The following is a 7628-nucleotide window of genomic DNA, read 5'->3' on the forward strand; positions in this document are numbered from 1 at the left end:
GGCGTTCACGTGCAGCTCGCAGTTCAGGTGGATTTTGGTGTATTTTGGAGAAAGACGACTGATCAACATATCAAAGCGTATCAAACATTTAATCAGTGGCGACCGGCCAGTACGAGGCGCTGGGGCGCCGCCCCCTTCAAATATCAAGAGATGAAAATCTACTTAAACATGTGAAATATGATTTAGTTGTATAATGCAAATAATGATGAAATAAAAGTGTTGTCAGTCTGTGAGCGCCTGTCAGCAGCATTAAATATTGGTTCAAATGATATTTGGCTGATTCCTGTCTGAATACATATACTTCCTGGGTGAGGGGCGCCGGCCAAACGATACCTCATATAAGCCCTCAAACTTGTGGCGAGCAGGTGACCCGAGGCTGCTGTCTGATTGGTTCCCTCAGATTTTCCAGGGGGCGCAGCTCTGTGCTGCCCCAGACACGCCCACTTTCATTGGCAGCGAACTGGTGTTGTTTTAATGTTTTTTGATCCAATGTGATTGGACGATTCCCGTGGCTGTCAATCATGTTCACACCCACCGTGACGCCTCGTTTCGACCGTCAATCATCCACCGTCTACGAACCCTGATAAAATCTATAGGCTGCATTGTCTTTCTTAATAACTCTGTGACTGTGTGGACATTAGAGCAGCTGTCAGGTGTGCTGCACCAAGGTGAACTGCCCCCCCCCCCAAGAAAACGTTTAGCACGATCCGCCACTGCATTGAACTAAACCTAATTTAACACTGTAGTGTCTGACTTCGTATTTTAGCTCCTACTGCCTGCTCTTTGCTTTCAACGTGCAGGTTCCTTCTTTTTCTATGACTTTTGTGTATGCCAACGCATTTCCTGTGCAGGTGCCATTACATCTGAATACCGGGCGCGAATGGCAGGCCCTCACGGTACCCATGCAAGACAGCAAAGCGATTACAGACCGCGAATACACCGAATGGCCGCTGTTACACAAATGCCAGCAGGAAAAAGTATCAAATATGGCATTTCTGATATAAAAATAGCGGCACGGTGGCACAGCGGCTAGTGCTGTCGCCTCACAGCAAGAAGGTCCCGGGGTTGTCCAACCTCGGGGGTCATCCCAGGTCGTCCTCTGTGTGGAGTTTGCATGTTCTCCCCGTGTCTGCGGTGGGTTTTCTCTGGGCGGGTGCTCCGGTTTCCCCCACCATCAAAAAGGCATGCACGTTAGGGTTAATCCTCCCGTCTGTGCCCCTGGCCGAGGCCATGGCGAGACCAACTGGAGTTGACCCACAGATGCTGCACGGCGGCTGCCCGCTGCTCCTAGCTACACAGCTAGGATGGGTTAAATGCAGAGCTTCATTTCCCTATGGGGCCAGTAAAGTATATTTCATGGCAGCAAGCTAAGAAGGGCGCTCCACATGTCCCTCTCCCCAGCAACGCCCTCCAGCTCCTCCTGGGGGATCCCAAGGCGTTCCCAGGCCAGATTGGACATGTAGTCCCTCCAGCGAGGTCTGGCTCTACCCCAGGGTACACCCAGAACCCCGAAAACCTCTGAAGGAAGGCACCTAGGAGGCATCCTGATCAGATGCCCGAGCCTCTTCAACTGGCTCCTTTCGATGTGAAGGAGCAGCGGCTCTACTCCGAGCTCCTTCCGGATGTCCGAGCTCCTCACCCTAAGGCTGAGCCCAGACACCCTACGCAGGAAACTCATTTCAGCCGCTTGTAGCCACGATCTCACCCCTTAATAAAGCCATGAAGTATGTCAAAATCAAAAAATAAAATGTTGGATTACATCTTTAAGTGCGTCTGGTGCGTAAACTTGCTTTTCTGGGTTGGTGGTTTGCTAAAAACCTGGTTCAGATGACCCAACTTTAGCTCCGCTGAACCGGGGCAAACGCATCCATTTCACAACGTCAGCAACCAGTCAGGATATTATGTTGATGATATGTAACCTAAGCTGCTCTTACATTACATATCATTACTCTAAATTTTGCGGTAACCACGAGGCCTGCTTCCCGTTACAGACTGACGACGAGGACCCCTTGTCGTTCCGTCCACAACAAAGTCGCACAACAGCTGTGCTTCGCATCTACAAACTGTGTCCTGGTTTTAAATCCATCCATTAGCCGAACCGCTTACCCTGCTCTCAGGGTCGCGGGGATGCTGGAGCCTATCCCAGCAGTCATCGGGCGGCAGGCGGGGGAGACACCCCGGACAGGCCGCCAGGCCATCACACAGGGCCAACACACACACACCACACACTTCCATACCTAGGGACAAGTCAGTACGGCCGGGTCACCTGACCTACAGGTCTTTGGACTGTGGGAGGAAACCCACGCAGACACGGGGAGAACATGCCAACTCCACACAGAGGACGACCCCGGACGACCCCAGGGCTCGAACCCAGGACCTTCTTGCCGTGAGGCGACCGTGCTAACCCTGGTTTAGAATATGTCAGACAGTTTATACAGTCCTGCACGTCTGACTTCTTCTTGCATTCATTTTATCATTTGCTCACTTTCTTCTTTCTTTGACTTTTTATTCTATTCTCTCTTTCATCCCCCCCCCTTCTCCCCGTGATGCTCTCTTTCCCCCTTTCCTTTTGTTTTTTTTTTCCAGGGTTCTCGTTGTGATCCCCCACAGCTTGAGGAAACTCTGCTGAACCGAACCACACGGGACACGCGCTCCATATGTGGCTGAAGTGAACCGGCGTCAGGGTTCGAACCCCTCCAGTAAAACCCCTTGCTTTGGTCCAGCTGTTAACTCTCCTGCTCCTGCCAGCTTCATTTACCACACCGTGTCCGCAGTCGGACTCTTTATACGGACGTTAAACTGAGAGGTCACATTTCCTTGTCAAGGACAGGTTGAACCTCCATTTAGCCAAACCGCAATCCACGCAGCGAGAGTGCTCTCCCGCCGCCGCCGCTGCCCAGATCTTCCCTCACGACGCGTTATGGATTTCACTTCGCCGTGTTGCTGGAGGGTGGCCGCCTTCCCTGACAGTCATAATGGCTCTTGGCTCCCCGGCCATCTTCACATATATTTAAGGTCTCAGGGATTTCAGCGGAGCACAAACTTGGCCACGGAGACGATGCTGCGGTGCGGCGAGGAAGGAGAGTAGGTGTGCGCTGAGCAGCACCAGAGTCCGAGTGTTTTTCAGCAACGCGAGAAAGAGAAAGCACGAGGCGCACTTGATTTATCTTATCTTGCGTGTGAGGAACTCCGCTTCTGTGGCTTGTTCAACTTGGTGGTTTCCTAAAGCAAAACCGGCGAACTCAACCGCGTCGCCAAGAGTCTTGTACTTGCAAAAGAAAACAGTCCCGGTGCCTCAGAAGCCGCGTTCAAACTGGACGCTTTTCACCCCGGGTCTCTCTGGCAATCACCGGAGCGCTGTCTGCCGGGCCCGCGGCCCCGAGCCTTGACACAGGAGATCTCATTAAGGGCAGGTACCGGGCGGAGGAAGGTGGTGGAAAATAACACACGGCCAGAAACAAAAGGCAGTTTCCACCTCTCGCCGGCCAACTCCTATCAGAGGATCTCAGGCCGTGTTCAAAATGAATCACGAGGACACCCCCGAACTGTGTGTGTGTGTGTGCGTGTGAAACGTGCACACGCACACACACACACACAGTCACACACACGTGTGCACGTACACTCACTCCTGCCTCCCTGTCTTTTCCGAAACGGTCCACTCAGAAGAAGAAAAAAAAATAGCACGGAGCAATATTTTGAACAACATGGAGTAATGTTGCCGGGAGACACATATTCACATGAGGAGCAATCAGACGGACCTGAGCAGAGCTTAGGTGGTAACAAAGCCAAGCTGCTGATGTCACCGGTGAGCTGGTGAGCAACTGGATCTCATATACAAATGAATCACCGGGAGCATATGTCTCGCTCGCTTTAAACGGGCTAACCGTGAGGCGATTTGTTTTTCTGTCCGTCAGCCTGTCCATCCGGGCCTCTGTCGTGAAAGACATCTTCACACAGAGCTCAAATAAAATAACAACGGTGACGATGATGATAACCAAAGAAGAGGAAGAATCCACGTGTTTATGAGCCAGCCTCCTCATCTGCAGGTCACAACGAGCAAAAGAAATCAGATTTAATATACACTGACTATGTCTACATGTCAAGGTCCTGGGTTCGAACCCCGGGGTGGTCCAACCTCGGGGGTCGTCCCAGGTCGTCCTCTGTGTGGAGTTTGCATGTTCTCCCTGTGTCTGCGGTGGGTTTCCCCCACCACCAAAAAGACATGCATGTTGGGGTTAATCCTCCTGTCTGTGCCCCTGACCGAGACATGGCGAGACAAACTGGAGGTGGTCCCCGGGCGCTGCACGGCCGCTGCCCACTGTGCCTAGCTACACAGCTAGGACGGCTTAAATGCAGAGAAGAATTTCCCTTCAGGGATCAATACAATATATCAAATATCAAATCAACATTATTCTGTCCTTAATCTAAATAAGGAGGCGTTAGCACACAGGTTTTTGTGCCAAAAAAATGTGAGGCGTGTCCGACCTGCTTGAAACCAATTTGCAGAGGGGCGGGACCATGCGCGTTCGATTGACATGCAACAACAAGTAAACCAGTGCATTTCGAGACAGAGACCAGAGTCACTGGCAACGTGGACGGACGACGACGGAGCCGGAGGCTGTGGCTCTTGTCTTGCTTTGGATGCTGTGGTGTATTGGATCGAGCACTCGGTGCTCGATTGTGTTGGACTGTCACCACTACTGAGTTCTGTAATACGCTGGTCGAGCCTAGCGGTGTGTGATGTCTCCGTCAGTAAAGATCAGACTTGTGCCGCATCCTCGTCTCCGTGTACTTATATATAATAGTGATTAAGTTAGTAACCCACGAATAGTAACACTACAATAGTGCACATAAGAGAAGTCACAACAGATGCCGGTGATCGTCATGATGACGCTGTGGGCATAGCGGCTCTAGCAATTAGATTATCCTCCATTTTTGACTTGATTGGACAGAAGGAGTGAGGATCCGTGACGCACTCTGCGCAACTGCTAAACTATTTTCCGCTCCTCTGCCTGAGGGAGACAGAAGCCGCGAGGCACGCCGTCTCACCGAAACGAAGGAAAAGGAGCTCGTGCACGCACGCGCACGGCAAAATAAACTCACGCGTGAACGGCCCTTAAGACAAGAGTCTGATGAAGCCGTTCGCAAGAGTCGTGCAACACGACTTCTCCCTTCATGCTGCAGTCCACATGCAGCACATCATGGTGTGAGTAAGGAAGATGGTGTTTAACGCCAGAAAGAACGGGATTTCACTCCTACCTAGAACGACCGTGAGCGGTCAAAATGACGGTTATCAAACTCTATATTCTGTCAAGATAAACACCCAATTGAGACGTTAAGGCATCGCATATTGTAGCGAATTCGGGCAGTCCGGGATCCGTCGCCACAGCCGGGACGCGAACCCGTATCACCCGCTCCGCAAGCGACAACGTTAACCAGTCGACTAAAGGGCCCGACCCGTTGGTCAAGGACCAACGTGTCTACTTATCCAGGCACGTCACAATATGTTAGAATGTCTGTTAGGAAACGACTGACACCAAAATCAACATTTTAACAACTATAATACTATTTTTAAACAATGTAAACTTCGGAGAGACATGGTCGAACTTGACTAGCAAAATTGAAAAAGTGACAATATTACCTGAAAAACAAAATGGAAAACACATGTTGCTAATCTAGCAAACGTAACAAGGCCTATGGTGAATCAGTCCCAAACAGACCGGTACTTAAAAGGTAGAGGCTAGTTCCCATCGGTGCAGAGAACGGAAATGGAGTAGAGAACGGTCAACTGAGCATGCGCGAAAGGCCTCGACCACGCCTCCACACGCCCCGCGTAGCATCCAGGCGCTAGGATTCTAGGAAGACCCGCCCCTACTCTGCGTCTGATTAGCTAACTTTAACCCTAACCCCGCCCTAACCCTAACCTACCCAAACAACGGAGGCAACGAGTACTTGCGCATGCTCAGTTGACCGTTCTCTGCATCGATGGGAACTAGCCTCTACCGTACTTAAAAACGACTAGAACGACCATAGGCCGTCAAAATGACCGCCGGTTTTTAGACTCCATATTCGGTCCAGTTAAATATCCAGTTGAGCTATTAATGCGTCACATATGTTAGTATATCCGTTAAGAAACTAACCGACACCAAAATTAACATTTTAACAACTTTAATACTGTTTTTCAAACAATTTAAAATGGCCGCTGTCCAACGCCTGTAAACACTGCAGCGCGTCGGCGGTAGTCATGGTGCGTCTGTAGCGGCGTCCGTAACCAGACATGTTGGCAATAATCACACATCAGGTTTAGACTATTTCTCGCCACTGGAGGACGCTCGCGTGTTTCCACGACAGAGCGACGAACGTCGCGGAGGAAATGACGCCACCAACACGCGTCATAAATACTGATGTAAACTACTAATAAGATACGTTAGCCCCTAGCTAACGGATCTGACCCTTTAGCCGAGCGGTTAGTGACGTCGCCTTGTGGTGCAGCACATCCCGCACCGGGCAAGAAAATAACCGTGCAAGCGATCTAAAACTCATTTTAATGCAAATATGTGCAATTTTAGGAGCATTCTGGGAGCGGCGGGTCGGAATCTTTCTGTCTTTCACAGTTGTTAAACTTTGAAAATCCAAAACGTCGTTAAACCCACCTCATGCAGCGTCCTTATGCACCAGTGTCCTTATGCAACAGTGGTCACAGTTTTAAGGAAGATGGCGGTTTCTGTCTCGTTCACTTATTTTTCCACGCCACACAATAACGTCGCCAACACCAGAAGAGGGTCGTCCATGCGGCTGTTGTTACCGTCAGATTGCGACAAGTGTCGGAAAGTGTCGTCAAAACGTCGAGCGGGAGCAGGTGGTGCCGATGAGGCAATTGCATGACGTCTACACCGCCTGTGAACGATTAAACGAGAGGTGTCGAATACTTTGTGTTTTAATGACACAAGATGATCGCTCTATCCAAGACCTCCTTCAGATTATGGTGATCTAAAGCAGGGGTGCCCAACTCCAGGCCTCGAGGGCCGTAGTGTCTGCAGGTATTTGTTGCAACCGTGCACTACACCCACCTGATTCAACTAATTAGCTCACCTCTTGGCCCAAGGAGGGAAAGGAATTAGTCAAATCAGGTGGGTGTAGTGCACGGTTGCAACAAATACCTGCAGACACTGCGGCCCTCGAGGCCTGGAGTTGGGCACCCCTGCTCTAAAGGATCTGTAGGGTCAGGTCTCATTTTGACTATCAACTTAATCAGATTAAACGTGGTCATTGAAAACACGTACATAAGTGTCCTAATTTCTCTTATTTTTCAGTATTATTCACGATTTGATTTTACAGGTCAGTGGCCTTTGAATCTTTAAGTCCAAATGTCCACCTCTGGTCCGGTGTTGTGCTAAAACAGTTACGCCGACTGCAGTCTTTCCCCCCCGAGATGTTTGCGTTTGTGGGCGAGGGTGGCGAGACACAGCCGTGTTTTCGACCAGGGCAACGTCATCATCATTTTGGCTTCCTTTACCCGGTTTTGTCATCATACTCGGCTAAAATTAAACTTTCCGCGGCCTCGCATTACGCCATGCTTGCGAGTAGTCAGTTTCACTGCGGTAATTACCTTCTTTTAAAAAAAAGCA

The 7628-nt window shown here is 50.3% G+C and overlaps 1 protein-coding gene across 3 annotated transcripts in view; it reads right to left on the bottom strand.

The window, feature by feature from the left end:
- The window catches only part of smoc1 (SPARC related modular calcium binding 1), a 99655-nt gene that overhangs the window by 74704 nt on the left and 17323 nt on the right, over window positions 1–7628 (bottom strand). The window lies entirely within an intron of this gene.

Source organism: Lampris incognitus, chromosome 16 (genome assembly GCF_029633865.1).
Source record: "Lampris incognitus isolate fLamInc1 chromosome 16, fLamInc1.hap2, whole genome shotgun sequence".
In the NCBI taxonomy this organism is placed as follows: Eukaryota; Metazoa; Chordata; class Actinopteri; order Lampriformes; family Lampridae; genus Lampris; species Lampris incognitus.